Source organism: Pongo abelii, chromosome 16, assembly GCF_028885655.2.
Source record: "Pongo abelii isolate AG06213 chromosome 16, NHGRI_mPonAbe1-v2.0_pri, whole genome shotgun sequence".
NCBI classification, from domain to species: domain Eukaryota; kingdom Metazoa; phylum Chordata; class Mammalia; order Primates; family Hominidae; genus Pongo; species Pongo abelii.
The window spans coordinates 22753994-22774378 of NC_072001.2; the positions used below are offsets into that span (position 1 = coordinate 22753994).

General features: G+C 42.0%; 1 protein-coding gene and 1 pseudogene across 1 annotated transcript in view; both read left to right on the forward strand.

Moving 5' to 3' along the window:
* LOC134760248 (histone-lysine N-methyltransferase, H3 lysine-36 specific-like) overlaps positions 1 to 4444 on the forward strand; it is a 37307-nt gene extending 32863 nt beyond the window's left edge. The window contains exon 6 of the transcript XR_010137359.1: positions 4186 to 4444. The gene's annotated coding sequence lies outside the window, so the exon portion shown is untranslated. The remainder of the gene's footprint in view (positions 1 to 4185) is intronic.
* Positions 4445 to 10415: 5971 nt separating this feature from the next.
* The window catches only part of LOC129050378 (putative HERC2-like protein 3), a 42397-nt pseudogene continuing 32427 nt past the window's right edge, over positions 10416 to 20385 (forward strand).

Genomic DNA, 20385 nt, shown 5'->3' on the forward strand with positions numbered 1-20385 from the left:
TGTTCTAGAACTCCATAAATGGAATCATGTAGTCAGGTTCTTCTGTGTCTGGCTTCTTTCACTCTGCGTAGTGCTTTTGATTTTCATCTTTTTTTTTTTAAACAACATATTGGGTTTATATTTAATATAGCACTTCTCATCAGGAGGTGTTACTCAGTTAATATAAAGTTTTTTTTTTTAACATTAAATCTCTTTTCTATGTCAATGTCTATAGTGTTTTTTTTTCCCTTTAACATTAAGTCTTTTCTCCATTTCAGTATTAGATACACTGAATACATTTTTCTAAATGATTTTTTTTCTTCCCAGAGATAAATGTTTCCCTTTTTAGCTGACTATTGGATATCTAAATACAATATTAACTTGGGAGATGGCAGAAGTCTAATAAAATACAGAGAACAGACTCAGTGATTTAGGAGGCAGTGATTACAACTGAACAGTGGCAATTTCCTAGGATTCTGGGCAAAATCCGTTTGTGTACCAATTTGTTCCCATTTCATGGAGTCAACTCAGAAAGTAAAACTCTCCTAGTTACTAATTCTTGGAAATTTTCAGACACCAAAGCTTACATTTAGTTTCAGTAGCACAAAGGTTTTCGGAGTGAGGTTTCATTCATTAGGCCCTTCAAAGTCACATCTGTTCAGTTTTTTCTTTTGTGCATATACCCGCAAGCAAGTACAAATGCCTGTAATACTGAGAACCACACCTTTTAACGAGAGAGCAGTTGCATCACTGGCTTCCACTGCCTTGACAACAGGCAGCACCAAAAGCAGTGACATGAGGACTAAGGACAATTGTGTTGAAACTGAGGTCATGGTGTTGGGATCTTGAGGGCTGAATGTTCCAAATAAATGGTATATATATAGAGAATTCTCTCTGACTTGAAATTTTCCCTTTCTGGACCTGTGGATGCTGAGGCTAAGAGTGTCCACATGACAGTGTCTTCCAAGACAGGAATCAGCAACCTTTTTTTTTTTTTATTGTATCAGTAATTCATTCTGTATATTTTTAAAAGTTTTAACCTCTTCTTCCTAGCCCTCCAGTATTTGTTTATAAATTAAAACATTTCCCAAAGTGTTTTCTGTGAGACAATAGTTCTAAAAGGTGCTCTAAGAAAAAAAGCTAAGTACATGGCAAAATCCAAAGTATATGTTTTATTCATTATATTTGATGAATTTTTTTGTTTTTTCCTCTTCAGAGGGAGTCTTGCTCTGTCGCTCAGGCTGGAGTGCAGTGGCATGATTTTGGCTCACTGCAACCACTGCCTCCTGGGTTCAAGCAGTTCTCTGCCTCAGCCTCCTGAGTAGCTAGGATTATAGGCACCCTCCACCATGCCCAGCTAATTGTTGTATTTTTAATAAAGACGGAGTTTCACCATCTTGGTCAGGCTGGTCTTGAACTCCTGACCTCATGATCTGCCCACCTTGGCCTCCCAAAGTGCTGGGATTACAGGCATGAGCCACCATGGATGGCTCACATTTCATGAATTTTTTTGTCCTTTGTTCTTTTAAAAATCATGGTTAGAAAGCAGAGCGTAATTGTTCTTTATGTAGATCCCAACTGATTCGGGGTGTTAGGGAGATGTTTTGACATTCAATAAATGTTTTTGTTTTCCATTATTAAGACTATGAATATTTTATCTTATTTTCTGAGACAGGGTCTCAGAATTTGTCAAATGTGTAAAATTTATAGCCAGATGTAGGGTAGGGGTGGCCTACTTTCTCTAAAGGGCCAGATAGTAAATATTTTAAGGTCTCAATGGACCCTATGGTCTCTGTCATAGCCATGGGACCTTGCAGCTGTAGTGCCAAAGTAGCCACAGACGATACTGCATCAGCGGGCAGGGGACGTTCATTCTGTAAAGTTGATTTATGGACACAAAAGATGAAGTCCTCAGAATGTTTGCAAGTCACAAAACACTGTTTTCCTTTTGATTGTTTTTCAATTATTAAAAAATATAAAATACGGTGGCCGGGCATGGTGGCTCACACCTGTAATCCCAGCACTTTTAGAGGCCGAGGCAGGCGGATCACCTGAGGTCAGGAGTTCGAGACCAGCCTGGCCAACATGGTGAAACCCCATCTCTACTAAAAACAAAAAATTAGCCGGGCATGGTGATGCATGCCTGTAATCCCAGCTCCTCGGAGGCTGAGGCACGAGAATCACTTGAACCTGGGAGAATCGCTTGAACCTGGGAGGCAGAGGTTGTGGTGAGCCAAGACTCTGTCTCAAAACAACAACAAAAGTAAAATACTTTCTCTGCATTCAGACCATACACAAAGAGGCTGTGGGCTGGGTTTGGCCAGTGGGCTGTGGTTAGTGACCACACACACACAACACACACACACACACACACACACACACACACACACACATAGGGCAGAGTGTGGCATTTAGAGCCAGCACCTGTGTTCTCACCTGAGCTGTGTTCCTGGCTGGGTTCTACTCTGTATTCTGTGACATGAGGTGTCTACCTTGGTAAACTGGAGGCTGTTTTAGCTTGCATTCCCACTGGCAATCTGTCACGTTTCTGTTGCTCTGTGTCTTTGTTAGCACTTGGTGTTATCAGTGTTTTTTAGTTGAGCCATTCTAACAAGTCTAGTGGGATCTCATTGCGGTTTTAATTGCACTTCCATAATGGCTAACGATGCTGAATATCATGTTCTTCTTTGCCAATCTTGTATCCTCTGTGAAGTTCCTGTTCAGATCTTTTGCACAGAAAAAGCTGTATCATGGAACCAGTAAAATAACCAAGGAGAGGTTGATTGAAGTTCTGTTTATAACCCTAGAAGATTCCTGCCCTAGGGATATGGGATGGCTGAACATAGGACACCGACATTGCACAGATGAAGTAGCAGTTTATTAGTCACACATGCTCACAGCCCTGGGGGTGGGGGACACCGCATGCCACATGGGGGCTGCACTTGGGAACAGAGTGAACCACCACGGGCTGTGGGAGACATATTTTGTAGTAACAGGAGGGTGAGGTGACCTTGCTTCCCATGGGAAGATGTGATTGGCTTGTTTGAATATCTCTGGGCCGGCAGGGATGAGCAGGCTGGGGTCGGGTCTCCATGATAAGGAGGTTGTTTGGCTTTGGGATCTTATACCTGAGAGCAGAGCTCCAGGGAGACCTTGTGGTTAGGCTATTGAGGCCTTCTTGATTTTACCGATCTCAAGGCAGCACATAATATTTGGTCTTAATTTCAGGCCACACAAGACATTCTTCTATATCTACTTTCTGTGGCACTTTTCAAAAGGTTTTGTCCTTAGTGTTTAGCAGCTGATTATGATGTGCCTCGTCATGGCTTCCTTTAGGATATATCTTGTGTGGGCTTTGCACAGATTCTTCAATCTGCCTAGGTTTATGTCATTTGCCGAACCTAGGAAGTTTTCAGCCATTAGTTCTTTGGATATTTTTTTCAGCATTCACCTTTTCTCTGCTGTTATTAACCTGTGGGGTCTGTGCTAATTCTAGGTAGTTAGTTTCAGAATTGAATTGCACTGTGGGACACACAGCTGGGTGTCGCAGAGAACTGGAGAATTGCTTGGTGCAAAATTCCATACATTTGGTGTCAGAAATGTTGTAAACAGAGGAACTGTTTCCTTAGAGATTTTTAGATACTCATTATTTGTAATCTGGATGGGATATCATGTCTTTCACCGACTGAGATACATTTTTCTAATTATGTTGTTTAGATGTTTAGTCACAGCCTTCTGTGATGGAAGGTGTTTAGACTTCAAGGTTAAGGTTATTTCTCTCTTCTCTTCGCTTACTATGTAAGGAGTTTTATGACAGTTGTTTTTGACTGAAACTTACATTCAGTGGCCTAAAGTCATTTTTCTCAGCTTTTCCTTTTTGTCCCAGTGCTCTTGAATTATGCTATCAGTGACAGTGCCCCTGCATAGCAGTGCTTCCCGGTTGGCAGTGGAGTAGGGCCTTGTAAAGAGTTAAAAGATTTTTGAATTGTACTCCTTTTCTACACCCTCCATTTTCCCATGGGTACGCAAGCACTGGGACTCACTGGATAAAAGCAATTGGTGTGAAATTGAAGTAGGTAAATATCAAAAACTAAGTTTCTCAGTTGTGAAATCTACTAGGAAGTTAATGAAATATCATTTTGGAAGACACACTTTAAATAATTTGATATATTGGTTTCTTTTTTTTTTTTTTTTTTTTTCTCCCAGATGGAGTCTTGCTCTGTTGCCCAGGCTGGAGTGCAGTGGTGCCATCTCAGCTCACTGCAAGCTCTGCCTCCCAAGTTCACGCCATGGTCCTGCCTCAGCCTCCCGAGTAGCTGGAACTATAGGCGTCCACCATCATACCTGGCCATTTTTTTGTATTTTTAGTAGAGACAGGGTTTCATCGTGTTAACCAACATGGTCTCCATCTTCTGACCTCCTGATCCACCCGCCTCGGCCTCTTAGAGTGCTGGGATCACAGGCATAAGCCACCACTCCTGGCCGATATATTGGTTTGTTCATGAAAATTATACTGGATCTGTTAGAGGTATGATTGATGTATTTTATTTTTAAGTTGTCAAACATTCAGTTAATGATGTGTGTTGTAACTTTTCGGGGAGGGACATTTGCAGAGACTAATGGTATGGCATTCTGAAAAGCGATTACAGATTAAAAAAATTTTAATTCTGCAGATGATAGTGTCGAATCAAGTGGAACAAAGAAAGAAGATCTGGATGACAAAGAGAAAAAAGATGAAACTCCTGCACCTGTATATAGGGCCAAGTCAATTCTGGAGAGCTGGGTATGGAGTAAGCAACCAGGTAATCTTTGATCAGAGATAGAAATTAGTGTAGACATTTTGCCTCCAGATCCTCAGGTGGTTTTAGAAATTGGTTCTCTAATTCTGTAGGAGGAGGTTGATACTGGTATAGTCTTACACGTCATTGAAACTGGAAAAGATAGCTATTCTTCTGCTTATGTTTTGGATAATGAGATAAATTATTTCATGCTTCACACACTTGGAGTATGTCATCTACTGTAATAGAGTATCTGAATGAACACTTTAAATAAAATACATTTCTGTAAGTTAATTGTATACTTTAAAAATCTCTGAAAAATTTGAGTAGCAAGTCTCAGAAACTTGATTCTAAATATTAAAAATATATCCTTCCTTGGGAAGGAGCGTGTAGTAAACATGTTAAGTGTGATTGTAAGCATACTGTCTTTCTGGAGGTCGCTTTGTTCCTGCATCCACTGCTTTCATTTCAGGGATGTTCATGGAACACCAGGCACCAAAGGGCCAGAAGCATCCCCCTGCAGGACCAGCACTTGGCCCTGGCCATCCTGCTGGAGCTGGCTGTGCAGAGAGGCACGTTGAGGTGAGGGCTGCCGCAGACTGGAAATGCTTTGGGGAAGCACCTCTGTGTCCAAATACCTGTTGCGTTGTGTGCATTTCACTAAATCGTGTGTGACTGCAGCAGATGTGGTGCTCTGTAACCAGAGAACCATGTCCCAGAGCTCGCTCTCTCTTTACCTTTTCTTCTCTTCCTCTTTTATGCTCAGTTTTCTAGCCTGGGAACTGTTCTTTTTTTTTTCTTTCAGTTTTTCTCATTTAATTATTTTTATTCCATGAATTTAAGATCCTAGAAGTTCCATGTAAACGTGCTCTTTGAGCTTCTTAACTGGTCTTTCCTATCAGCAGAAGGCAATGTCTTATGCTGAAGTCTCGGTGTCAATTCAGTGATTTAATTACCACGGCTTTACTTTCATTTCCTTTAATATCCCAAGTATTGCTTCACTTCAATCTAGCTGTTTGCTTTTATTTTTGATCAACCATGAAGAAAAGAAGTTAATCTGTTTTTACAAGGAATAAATATGTTTTCTCCTTTAGCCAAATGTTGTCTGCCATCCTGTTGTTGCTTCAGCTGTGGGACAGCGGGGCACAGGAGACTGACAATGAGCGTTCTGCCCAGGGCACCAGTGCCCCACTTTTGCCCTTGCTGCAAAGGTTCCAGAGCATCATTTGCAGGAAGGATATGCCTCACTCCAATGGCGACACGTACGTGAGTGTCATGATGGAACTTTGTGTGTAGGTGGCATTTGAGTCTACTTATTTTTCACGCAAGACCAGCGTGTGTGTCCGCGGCAGTGTTTTTCTCTGGCATGTGTGTGTTTGGTGGTAACAGCAGCGAGTCAGATTAGACAGGTATAGGAGGTCACTTGTTTGTGGAGAAGACTTGGATCAGTGAGCACCGACTTCCTTGTCAGCACAGAACCAAGCTTGAAACACGCACTTTTAAATCAATACCAGAAAAGAATGATGAAAAGAGCGGCCTGCTTTGTTGGTCCTTCCTATGTACTGGGCTCTGTGAAGGGCATATCACTTGAGCTGTCACTCTGTTTAGTACCAGCTCCCCCCTTAACAGGTGTGGACGCCGAGCTGGGGGAGGAGCAGGCGTGTGGGGCCCTGGGCCTAAACCTCCAGGACTGCTGGTCTTTACAGGTCAAGTACAAGTTGGATTTTGCATCTTTTTGGGAAAGTCTTAGGCATTTCAATATCATGCTTTGGTTTAATTTTTCTATTATTTGGCAGTCTTTAAGCTAATGATAATAGGACTCTTCTGCCTTTAGAAGAATTAGAACTATGATTTAATTTGCAAATGAAAGTCGGCGTTCTCCAGAGTGGGCAATGTTTAGATTAAAATAAAGGTTTTGGTTTTAGATTTCAAGGCCAGCTTGAGATGCTGTGCTGGGTTCCCACAGAGGTGCTTCTGCCTTTCTCCAGGGCTCCTAGGCCTGTAGGGTGGTTTGCTCATGTTAGTAATCTGTGTGGATTCAACTTACCTGTGGTATCATAAATGTATACACGCACAGTCAATGTTGTGTAAATGTATACCGCAAATTTAGACATTTACACAGTTTATATGCTGCACAAATACATAGCTGTATAGTATAACTGTATCATCAGCATTGTCATTTGATGGGTCAAATGAGTCAATACCAACATATAAAGAGTGGGTAAAGGCTAACTTGTTACTTTAATTTTTCCCACCATTTCTGAATGTTTGTTTACTTTTCCTTTCTAGCTTTTGTCTGGCCCTCTGAGCCCCAGTGAGAGTTTCCTGAGGTACCTCACCCTTCCACAAGACAACGAGCTTGCCATTGATCTGCAACAAATGGCGGTTGTTGTCACGGCCCTTTTAGACCGTCTGGCTACACCCTGTAGATGCCTTTGCCGTATAGCTCTCCAACATCTCATAAGGTGTGTGTGCAAGAACCCTGTTCTCCATGTGTTTTGTAGCTAGTACCACTTGTAGGTTCTCATCCTGGGCCTGTGTGGAGACTTGCTTTTTCTGGTATTGGTAGGGGGAGCTGGCCTGTGGTTTTTAAACATGTTTGCAGTTGAAGGTGTTATCCGTGTTGAGAGTGAATGATGAGCAAGCTGAGGCACACAGGCCTGGGGACCCAACCTGGGGGCCCAGGTTCCAGGTTCAGGTGGCACAGTCCCAAAGAGCTCCCCTTTATCCACAGTCCCAGGCCCTCCCACCTTCTGCAGGGGGTTCCACAGCCTTCTTTATACTCTGAACGTGGGCTGTGTTAGTATGTAATGCTGGTTATAGCAGTGACAGTATAATTATATATTATATCTGTTATGTAATAGTAATGGTAATAGTAGTGATTTGCACGTGTGGAGCACCTGTAGGGTGCAGGCCTGCTGAGGACCTCATGCACGCTGTTGTATCTCATTATGTCAATGAGAAAACTGCTTTTGCTAATGGTAGTGAACTTTGTCAGTGTAGAACAGTAATCCTAGTTTTGAATGCAGATTTTGCTAACATTTTATTTCTAGTATGAAGAGCATTTATTTTGTTTTACAGTCATTAAAAAAAAAAGGAATACAGTCACGTGGTTCAAAAATCAAACCTAGGCAGAGACACACTGTCGCTTCCCCGCCCATGCCTTCCAGCCATTTCCCACCTGCTGCCTCTGACTTTTCAGTCTCCTCTGTAACCTCCTTGATCTCTGGAATGAGTACGCTAGTGGTAGCATGTTGCATTACTTCTGTTGCTTGTTTTTTTTTACTAACCATATATACTGGAGTATTTTATCAGAGTGTCGCTCTTTGTGTTTGTAAAGCAGCTTAGTCTTCAGTGTGTGGATGTGTCTTTTATGTATCTTTCTTTAGTGAGTCTCTTATTGGTGGACACTTGGGCTTATTGCCACAGTGTTGCTATACAAATAGTGCTGAGGGTCGGGTGTGGTGGCTCATGCCTGTAATCCCAGCACTTTGGGAGGCCAAGGTGGGTGGATCACCTGAGGTTGGGAGTTTGAGATCAGCCGGGCCAACTTGGAGAAACCCCGTCTCTACTAAAAAATACAAAAGTTAGCGGGGCATGGTGGCACATGCCTGTAATCCCAGCTACTCGGGAGGGTGAGGCAGGAGAATCGCTTGAACCTGGGAGGCAGAGGTTGCAGTGAGCCGAGATCGTGCCACTGCACTCCAGGCTGGGCAACAAGAGTGAAACTCCATCTCAAACAACAACAACAACAACAATAACAAAAAACACAAATAGTTCTGCAAGGCCTGACCTGGAGCATGTGTCCTCCATGTGTGCATGTGTGTGTGCCTGTGCACATGCACAGGTGGGGATGCATCTAGTGTGGGCTGGTTGTCACCAGATTGCTCCTGTACGTCTTGATTTCTCTCGCCACCAATAGGGCTGCTGGCCTCCCAGCCTTGTGTGTGGGCTTTTGGGATTTTGCCTGCTAAGGCAGAAAGTGGTGACTTCGATATAGTTTGAGCGTTTTAAAATATATTAGTATTTAAGGGCCATTTATACTACTTTTTAGTGGGCTCTGTTGAAATGCAATGGAAATGGAAAAAATAGCCTGTTCAGTTGCTTCGTCATATCTGTTAAATGAGGTAATACGGCGTGGTACGAGATGGGGTTTCACTGTGTTAGCCAGGATGGTCTTGATCTCCTGACTTCATGATCTGCCCGCCTCGGCCTCCCAAAGTGCTGGGATTACAGGTGTGAGCCACCGCACCTGCCTGATTGGATTATTTTAAAGCATAACTCTGTCTTTAAAATATTTTAAGGCATTTTACCTCTTAATGATAAGGATTTAAAAAAAAAAAAAGCTACAATATCATTATCCTGTTTTATAAGATTAACAGTGATTCCTTAATCTAACATGCAGTCCATGTTACATTTTCCTGGACTATCTCAAAAATGCCTTTTTTAGATGGTAATTTTGAATTAGGACCTGAGCATGTTCTGCATATTGGCATTGCTTAATATATGCTTCCAGTCTCTTTCCCCAAACAGCATGGCTCCAGACCCTCCTCTCCCTGTCTCTGATCATACCGTTTTCTTTTTCAAAGAAGCAGGTTGGTTATTTTGGAGAACTTCACATTTTCTGAATTTGGTTGATTGCTTTCTCTTATTCTAGACCAACATGTTCTTCTGTTAGTTCCATTAATCTGCTGGTTAGATCTAGAGGTTTGGTTGGATTTCAATTCAGGCTCATTAGGGCGGTGTTATGTCTGGAGTCATGCTGCGTGCTTTCTGTTGGCTCAGGAGGCCTGTAGTGCTTGGTGGCTCCCACTTTAGTTCTGTGAAGCTAGACCAGGGAATTCATGTGTTGCGTGTCCTCTATAAAATCCCCACCAACCTTGCCCTCTGCTGTCTGGTTAGCAGGAGGTACAATCTGTACAGGAAGGACATAGTCTAAGCTTGACTTCTTGAACTGCCACCTCCCTTTAACTATTTTTCGTAATATTGAGTTGGTATCCTAGCACTTGCATAGGTGACCACCACTCAGGTTTTCTTTTTTTGAGTATTTTTATGAACTAATAGACTTTTATTGATTTGGTGTTTCTTTTCTTTTTTAGCTTTTTCCCTCTAATATACACATTTAAAGGCATAAATGCCCTCAAGCATGCATTTAGTTGTATGTCACCAATTTTGATCTGCAGTATTTTGATTATTAATTGAACACATTTTCTAATTTTCATAGTCATTTTTTCTTAGAATTTTGGGTTACTTATGAGTGTATTTTATAATTTTCAAATATGTGGATGAATATTTTTATTTTCTGTATATACAGTCATTTTTATTTTATTTTGAATGAATTTTTGAAAACCTATTTCTAATTTAACTGCATTGTAGTCAGCACACATGCTCTGTAACTTTATTTCTTTGAAATCTGTTGAGATTTGCTCTGTGGCCTGGCATGGCCCGATTTGATACTCATGCTGCCTAGATTTTTTTTTAAAGCATTCTATATTTAATAGAATTTGTATGTGTGGTATTAGTTTCAGAGCTAGATATGTATTTCTCCCGTTGTGACTGTGGATTTTTTTATTTCTGCTGTAGTTCTTTCACACAGTTCTTTTCATTTTACCTATTGATTGATCGATGGACTGATTCTGGTTTCTGTATATACAGAGTCATTTTTTACAGGTCAGAACTGTAGAAATAATGAGGAAGTGACACTTATACGCAAAGCTGATTTGGAGAACCATAATAAAGATGGAGGTTTCTGGACTGTGATTGACGGGAAAGTGTATGATATAAAGGACTTCCAGACACAGTCGTTAACAGGAAATAGTATTCTTGGTAAGATTACACTTCTTATTTCCTGGTTAAAAGTTACAGCCTGTATCATTCTAAGCAGAGTATTTGGCTTATAAATGATTTCTTTAGTTTTGTGCCAGCCCCTGCATACTTTAATGTATCGGTGGCTTTGGTGTCTGTCTTATCAACAAATTGAGCACATTTGAAGAATTTCCTTTCATTATGCATTTTTGTTTTAATACTTGGAACTCATTTCAAGTTCTGAGTCGGCCCAGGCAACACTGGGAGACAGTGGGAGGTCATTATACTCTGGTAACCCTCACTTTTGAGTTAAGCACCTAACTTATTTCCTACTCACTATTTCTCCTATAGCTCTCCAGGCAAGCTGAATTGAACTCATGTTGCTTTTTGTTTCAGCTCAGTTTGCAGGGGAAGACCCAGTGGTAGCTTTGGAAGCTGCTTTGCAGTTTGAAGACACTCGGGAATCCATGCACGCGTTTTGTGTTGGCCAATATTTGGAGGTGAGGCTGTATGCCTTGAGTGATGCAGAGGATAGCAGGGGATACCCTCTGTGTGTTTGTGATAGGAATATTTGGATCTAGAAGTACTGATATCTGAGTCTTTTGGGGGGCATTAGAGATAAATGTAAAGATCCTTTAGAAGTTTTGTCATAAATGAATTTACATTTATTCTTGTTGAGATCTGTGATGTACTGGTCTTGAAAGATTGTTTTTTAAATGATCAATTGTGAGAAATATAGACAGTGTTCCACAAGAAAAGAGGTTAAACTTTGGTCTTATGTAGAAATTTGGAATGGCTTATTATCTTGAGGTATGTATTTTTTGGGAAGAACTATGTACAAGTGTAATTCTTTACAATAGAAATTTGTCCTTACTATGTATTCACGAACACATAGAATTTATATATTGGGATTAGCTTTCTAGGTATCCACAAGTAATAAAATGTATTAAATGCCATTAGGGCAGGGCTTAAAGCATTTTATGAAGGGGAGAATTAACTTTGCTGTAAATATCTTCTGTGACTGGAAAAGTTGAACTCTTGCTTTTTTCAGATTTTTGTTAGAATAAATTTCATTTCCTCTACATGTGTGGTCACAGTCCACTAATACTTGTCATCGAATACTTGTCATAGTTTTGTTGCCCAGTGTGTTCTTTGTGCATGTAACAATTCATTATACTTTCTGAAGCGTGGTGTACAGTCACTTTGGAAACTGATTCCTAAGGAATATTCTAGCCAAATCACGTATCTGTGCTTTAGTTTTTCTGCAGTAGGGCTGTGCGGTTGCTGCCTGCTTTATTGGGCATGTGGGTTTATGTGGTATCTGCTGTTACTTGGGCACAGCAGCATCAACTCATTACACTATGGAGAGGCAGAATGCCCAGAGCACCCCTGGGCTCACATGGAGGTACAGCTGCAGGACAGAGCTGTCCTTTTGGTTTTATGTTTTTAATTAATTCTGTTTCCTCAGATTGATGATGGAATTTATTTTTCCAGCCTCACCAAGAAGTTGTCACCATACCAGATCTGGGGAGTCTCTCTTCACCTCTGATACACACAGAGAGGAATGTGGGCCTGCTTCTCGGATTACATGCTTCCTGTTTAGCAATGAGCACACCGCTGTCTCCTGTCAAGATTGAATGTGCCAGTAAGAAAATCTTTGCTTTTTGCTGATCAGCAGATTATTTTTTTTGAACTGTAAGTGCCATTAAGAATGGGAGAGGGCCAGGCACAGTGGTTCATGCCTGTAATCCCAGCACTTTGGGAGGCTGAGGCATGTGGATTGCTTGAGGTCAAGAGTTTGCGACCAGCCTGGCCAATGTGGTGAAACCCCATGTCTACTAAAAATGCAAAAATTAGCTGGGCGTGGTGACAGGTGCCTGTAATCCCAGTTACTCGGGAGGCTGAGGTAGGAGAATTGCTTGAACCCAGGAGACGGAGGTTGAGCCGAGATCGCGCCATTGCACTCCAGCCTGGGTGACGAGCGAGACTACATCTCAATAAAAAAAAAGAGAGGAGGATTCAACACAGTTGATGATGATACAAATAATAATAATAAGGATAGTGAGACTGAATCAGGTAGAAACAGCTGTGAGTGGCTGTCATTTGCTCTCATGGTCTGTTGCTGCAGAGGAAGCTAAAAAGTGTGCAGGAATGTCTACCTGTCTACCCTGTGGTGTTCTCACGTATTGCAGCCTCTGCCTGATGGGCTCAGCATGGCTTTTTTCTGCCTGAATGCCCAGAAATTGCACAGAATGTGGATCAGCTGTCCTCTCAGGGAACAGCATTCTACTTGAGGACTGCGTTTTTACCAGACCAGGCTCAAGTCAGTTATAGTTCAGGATGGCAGCCTTTGTAACCACCTAAAATAATAAGCTTCTTCCTGTCTCCTAAGATGGGTTTACATTTTCCTTCATGTAGTTGTGCATTTCCCATCTGTCTGTCTGTCCGTCCGTGTGAGCAGCTTCTGTTGAGCAGTTGCCTGGTGCCGTTGCCATGCGAAGTGTACAGGATGCAGTGATGGATAGGACATGCCTCTGCTTTCTGGTGCCGTTACCATGTGAGGTGTTCAGGATGCGGTGATGGATAGGACACGCCTCTGCTTTCTGGTGCCGTTACCATGCGAGGTGTTCAGGATGCAATGATGGATAGGACACGCCTCTGCTTTCTGGTGCCGTTACCATGCGAGGTGTTCAGGATGCAGTGATGGATAGGACACACCTCTGCTTTCAGCTGCTGCTTGTCTGATGAGCCAGCATTCTAAGCAGGTCACGTTACAAGGTGGTGAATGGTGAAATGGAGACGTTCATACGTGATTCTGGGAGAAGAAAGGCTTCACATTGGCAGCAGTCCTGAAATTGTGTGAGGGAGCATTCTGGGCAGAAAACACAGGAGTGTCAAGGGCACTGCTGAGAGGAGCAGGGCTTTCCTGCTGCTTGCGAGAGTGGGTGTGGCAGAGGCTTGCGGGGAAGGAGGATCTTGGTGTCCACACAGACCCCTGATGGGTGGACCTTTGTGCAGTGCTGGGCTGCCTGTGGTGTCCTGTGAGGTGTCTGCTTCCCTCCGTCCTCCTCAAGGCTCATTGCTTGCCAGAAGATGGGCTTTGTTTAAATTGGCAAGGAGGGCAGGGCTGGCGAGCTCCAGGGCAGAGGGTGCCATGGGCCCTGGCAGGTGGGTCCGATCCACAGGAGGCTCAGAGGCTTATCTTGCAACAGTAAGGAGGCGCTGTCCTGTGCTTAAAGAGAGAGGGCCAGAGAGAGTCGGCATTGGATTAGTGTTTCAGAAGAACGAATGTGGTGGGTTGGGGAATGCTCCTGAGTGCTCTAAAATCTAAATGTCCAGTAAAAGAACACTAAGTGCATGCCCGCTTTGATTGCTTGGATTTGGAGCAGTATTTGATAACACAGATCGTTACTAGAGATCTGTAGTGGTGCACTCCCTCAAGTTGCCATAAGCAGTTGTAATTAACATTCGCAGTGGCCGATCCCGTGCCTTGCACCACGCACAGGTCTCCTTTCCAGTCCATCGGCCCTCCCATCTCCAAGGATCTATCCTTCATTAAAGATTGTGTGTTTGTTAAATATTTTCTCCTTTTTGTTCCTTTATAAGGGCTCTAGGAATACGTAGCTTACCCTGAGGATGTAATTCTTTGTAGAGACCCTTCAGAGGTGCTGTTCCCTGCCTGGATACTCAGCGTCTGGGTCTTATTCCTCATCTTAGCTCAGTTGTTGCTTCCACAAGTCCCTTACTGACCCTCAGAATAGCGGTGGTCTGTCTTCCAGTCTCCCTGGTACCCCCATAGTCATCCGTTGCACATAGTTTCAGACTCGAAATCCTGTGATTAATTGTGTCAGTGGTGCCCTTTGCTGCCCTCCCTGTTAGAATGTGCAACTAAGTCTTCACGCGGTATATGTGGAACCAGGCAGCTGCAGGCAGAGCACAGGTATCCAGAGAATGTTGGACTGGAACTATGATCCTGAGTTCTGATGCCATGCCTGAGGTGTGTGGAATCACCAGAAAGTGTGTTCACGTAGATAGAGGAATTATAAGTCAAGCTGTGTAAACATGTTAGGTGGAGCTCTTTCATATGAATGATGCTGAATTTCACCTTCTAAATTGAGTGTTTAGTTGAGCATCTTTTTTTTTTTTTTTAGCATTTATTTTGAGTTGTGCACTTGAGTTTCTGTTTCATGTTTGCATGTGCATTTTCTAGAATGGCTTCAGTCATCCATCTTCTCTGGAGGCCTGCAGACCAGCCAGATCCACTACAGCTACAAAGAGGAGAAAGATGAGGACCACTGCAGCTCCCAGTGGGCACACCTGCCAGCAAATCTCGACCCTGCTCCCACAGACGGGCCCTGGGGGACCATTCGCAGGCATTTCTGCAAGCCATTGCAGACAATAACATTCAGGATCACAACGTGAAGGTGAGCTAGGCCTGCCCCCACTGCCACCTCAGTGCTTTTGTTTATCTGGGGACTTTGACATGGGAATACTTATGTGCTCTTTGGTTAACATAGCACAGACTTTGTTTCATGTATTATTTGGAGGGTTTTGAGGTGAGAACCTGATTGTGTTAACATGCTAGCGAGGCTTCAGAAGCATTACTGATTGCAAGTGCACCAGAAGCTGTGGCATGTTTAAAATTTGTGAAGACTCACTGGGTGGCCCTGAAGTTACCTCCAGCTGTTTCTGTTGCAGGACTTTTTGTGTCAAATAGAAAGGTACTGTAGGCAGTGCCATTTGACCACACCGATCATGTTTCCCCCCGAGCATCCCGTGGAAGAGGTCGGTCGCTTGCTGTTACGTTGCCTCTCGAAACATGAAGATTTAGGTAAGGAGCTCAATATCTGTGTACTTTAGCTACACTGCAGATCCCTCGACTAACCTGCAGTACATATTCATTCCTTCCCTGCCCTTCTTTTAAATGTCTTTTTGCAGGTCATGTGGCATTATCTTTAGTTCATGCAGGTGCACTTGGTATTGAGCAAGTAAAGCACAGAACGTTGCCTAAATCAGTGGTGGATGTTTGTAGAGTTGTCTGCCAAGCAAAATGTTCGCTCATTAAGGTGATAGATTTTAATTCTTTTTATTCTGTGCTTTGCAGACAGTTGCTGAAATATTGTTGTTAAAGTTGTCTTTTCCTGGTTAACTTTGCAGACTCATCAAGAACAGGGCCGTTCTTACAAGGAGGTCTGTGCTCCTGTCATGGAACGTTTGAGATTCCTCTTTAATGAACTGAGACCTGCTGTTTGTAATGACCTCTCTATAATGTCTAAGTTTAAATCGTTAAGTTCTTTGCCCCGTTGGAGGAGGATAGCTCAGAAGATAATTCGAGAATGAAGGAAAAAGAGAGGTAAGAATGTAAAAGGACAGAAGATACTATTAAAGCATGTGCTTCACCCTGCTGCGCTGGACCTGTGATTTCAGAGTGAAGTTTCTCTACTGTTAATTCCATGTGACATTTCTACCTGCTGCCATCATTTTTATGTATAGTTATGATTAAATACAGAAATCTCGCTTATTTTTCCAAGCGATCAGACAATGAGGCAGTTTAGGAATTGAGTGTGGTATGATTTGATTACTAGTAAATTGATGTTGAAAATGTAAATAATCTTTACTAAATTGATGGGAACAAGGAAGTGTTTTTATTTTATTAGTTATCCTGGTAATGAGATATAATGGGAACATTTAAACTTATTGCCATTCTTCTAAAGAAATGTTTTTTGTTTGGAAATATTGAGTATTCTGATACATGGAGAATTATAAAGGGAAGCTAAAAGAGTTACTGACATTTTCCTGGAAGTAGCTGTGTAAGGGTACAGAAAAATCTTTTTGCATTAAATCCAAATTTGAATAAAAATGCTTAGAATTTAGTCACTTGTGATTATAAATAAACTACAGAAATTTCTGATTATATCCTTTTTTTTTCTTTGAGACGGAGTCTTGCTCTATCGCCAGGCTGAAGTGCAGTGGCATGATCTCAGCTCACTGCAACCTCCGCCTCACGGGTTCAAATGATTCCCCTGCCTCAGCCTTCCAAGTAGCTGGGATTACAGGCACGTGCCACCACGCCTGGCTAATTTTTGTATTTTAGTAGAGACGGGGTTTCACCATGTTGGCCAAGATGGTCTTGATCTCCTGACCTCGTGATCTGCCTGCCTTGGCCTCCCAAAGTGCTGGGATTACAGGCGTGAGCCACCGCGCCTGGCCTCTGATCATATTCTTAAGACTTATACTGATTTACTCACAAACCTGCTTATTGAATAGTATTAATTACTGAGTTTCTGATGGGTGTTTTGAACAATAAGCTTACGAAAGACTAAAGTGTGTTAGAAGCCATCCTAATTTGATTGTTCCTGAACAAACCCTACACCATAACAGCCTGTCTGGATCCGATGGGTGCTCTGGATCAGGAAGTCACAGCAGTCACACTTCTGTGATTCCTTTAACCCAGGCATGCAGGAACTCAGCCCGGGCCTAGGAGACAGGCTGTCTCAGCATGAGGGAGAGAGACTCCACCATTTGCCATCTCATATCCGTGGGTGCTGAGCCCACACTGTCACTTTTAGAGTTTCTTGTGGGTTTATAGATTTATTGTGTGCTGTTTCAAGCTGGTTTTCTTTTTTTTGGAAATTAAGTAACTTGAAAAGGTTAAGTGATTAATATTCCTGTTGCTGTGTCAGGGATCCCCGAGCCTTCTCTCAGGCTTGATGATTCACTAAAAGGACCCAGAAGAACTGTTAAACTCACAGCTGTGTTTTTTTTTTTTTTTTACCGCAAGAATGGTACAGATTAAAATTAGCAAAGGGAAGGGTGAATGGAGGGAAGTCCAGAGGAAACTAGGCCCAAGCTTTGGTGTCTCTCCCCAGTGGCGTCACGTGGATGTGCTTAGCTCTCCCAGCAAGTGTGTCACATCATGTGTGAAGAAATGTTAACTGGGCCAGCGCACCTGAGCCTCGAGTCTAGAGTTTTTGTTGGGGGCCAGTCACATATGCAGGCAGTGCCCATGTGACTGACCTCAATTACTCAGACTCCAGTGCCCCAGTGCAAAAACAAGTGGTCCCTCGCAAGTCACATCATTAGCATAAACTACCTGGCCAGACCACTGCCACAGGGTCCTGGGTGTCAGGTATACCAAAAAACTTATCAGGCAGGGTGTTCCAAGGGCTCAGAGCTCAGCTCCTAGAAGAAAGACCAATCATGAAGGGACAGACCTTCCTTGGGAATTTGCAGGGTCTGAACAACCCCGGCCTGCTATGTTAGCTCTTTACTGCCCAGGTGTATTATCTTGTTGCTTATTTTTTATATTATATGCTGAGGAGATTTAGACCAAAAATTTTAAAAGAGATAAAATATAGGGAGGAAATTCCACATATCACAGTGAATTCAATTGATTCAGTTACACACTAACAGAACCACTGAACTGGACCAGGGTGGACAAGCCAGGAACTGTGGGCCAAATTCCACCTCTTGCTTGCTTTGTGTTGCCCATGGACTAAGACCTTTTTTTTTTTTTCCAGTTTGAAATTGTTTTTTAACAATTAAAAGAAGTATATTATTTTTGACACATGAAAACTACATGAAGCTAAAATTGTAGCACCATAAATAGAGTTTTACGGGAGCACAGCCACACCTATTGCTTTATCTGTGGTTACTTTTTGTGCTGCAGCAGCAGAGTTGAGTATTTGCAACAGACTGCATGGCCTGAAAGACTCAAATGTTCACTCTCTGGCACTTGAGGAAGAGCTTGCTGGCTGCCGGGCTTCCCCTGCTTCGGGGCTTCTCCCCTCGTCGCACTCTCACTTTGTCTTTTTGTTCTGCCAGGGTGATCATTTCACTCTTGTTGTTGAGCATTGCAATTTATAATGTTGTTCAGATGTTTATTTGAATGAAATATTTGTCCTTCATGTAAATCTAAGTATTTCTTAATTTAAAATTAATATTTAAGTATATGATTTTTATAGTGAATGATGTTTTAAAACACAGTTCCTAAGAAGCCAGAATCTATAGATGATGAAGAAAAAATTGGAAATGGAGTGATTTAGAAGAAGCTTGCATTTTGCCTCACAGTCCAATAAATGTGGACAAGAGACCCATTGCAATTAAATCACCCAATGTGCAGTATTTTCTGTGATTCTGAGGTTGGCTGAATAGAATCATAGCACATAGCAAAGGAATCCACAGTCTCGTACCTCTGTACCTGAGCATCCAGAGGGAGGGACGGGCGATTGTTAGAAATATGGCCCCAGTGATGCTTCATGAACTTGACTTATGATGTCTTGGTCAGAGCTGTAGCTGGAGAAGGGTTTCCTTTTATTTTTGGTACTAGATTGTATCATTAATTATTCACCATTCATTCCTTAAATATATTCTTTGTTCCAGAAACAGTGCTGGGCCCTGTGGCCATTAAAATGAACCATAACTTAACTTTGTATGCCAAGCTAGCCTGTTCCAACATATATTAGTATAGAGATTATAAATTCACTTATATTTATAGCATAGTTTTAAAACCATGTATTAATGACGAAATTTAACATTTTAACCAATTTAAACTTACGAGCATTATTTATATTTTACTTGAATAACTTTTAGAGCACAGTTTAATATTAAATAGGGTAGACAAATGATGAAAATGGTTTTCCTTTGTTAGGACAAATGGCAGCTGCTGTTGAGTACTGTTACAGGTGTTCACAAATACAAGTGGTTGAAGCAGAATGTGCAGGGTCTTTATCCGCAGTCTCCACTCCTCAGTACAATTGCTGAATTTGCCCTTAAGGCGGAACCGGTGGATGTGGAAAAAATGAGAAAGTGTCTACTAAAACAGGTAACATTTGATGAGAAATGCATGTCTGCATTGGGTAATATACATAACACTTAACTGTATGCATTGATATTTTGCAGTTGGAGAGAGCAGAGATTCGCCTGGAAGGGATAGATACAATTTTAAAACTGGTGAGCAAGAATTTCTTACTTCCATCTGTGCAGTACGCGATGTTTTGTGGATGGCAAAGACTTATTCTGAAGGAATCAATACAGGGTAAAACGTTAGCATATTTTTTTCTTAATTAACGAAGCTGTGGCAACAAAATGTTGTTCTGTAACTGTTAGAAGTCTGGCAGTGTCCCGAGTCAAATTCTTTATCTTTATTTGAAAGAGAACCTCTTACTGATTGTTTAAAGGATGTTGATTTGATCCCACCTTTTAATCGGATGCTGCTGGAAGTCACCTTTGGCAAGCTGTATGCTTGGGCTGTTCAGAACATTCGAAATGTTTTGATGGATGCCAGTGCCAAATTTAAAGAGTTTGGTGAGTCAGCAGTTGCATCAATGTTATTTTATAGTTTGCCTTTAATTATATGTTGTGGAAACTTGGAAATGCCAATTTTTGCTTTTGAGAAGACTGTGTTTGTACTTTGTACTTGTATAATTTGTGCTGCTGTCAGCTTTCTCAGATTTTAAACAAAACTTTAAATTTAGCAGGAAACACAATGTTGAAGTACTCTAGTATAACATTTTTACATTTTTACATTTTTATGTGTATCACCACATATCCTAAAGTGTCTGTGTCCTATATTAATATTTATTTCCTGTATAGTTTGAGCATCTACAGAGAGTTGATTGGATTGGTTTTGTGGAGGAAAAGTGAGGCATAACTTTTATATTTGAAATGGAAGGAATGGAATAGGGCACCAGGGTATTCAGAGAGCACCATGCTAAGTCCTGTAGACAGATGGAACGACCTGTGCACAGAATACAGGGGGTAGACCCATCGTGCAGCATGACAGAGCTGCCCACTCTGTGGAAACCACTGAAAAATAGTCAGA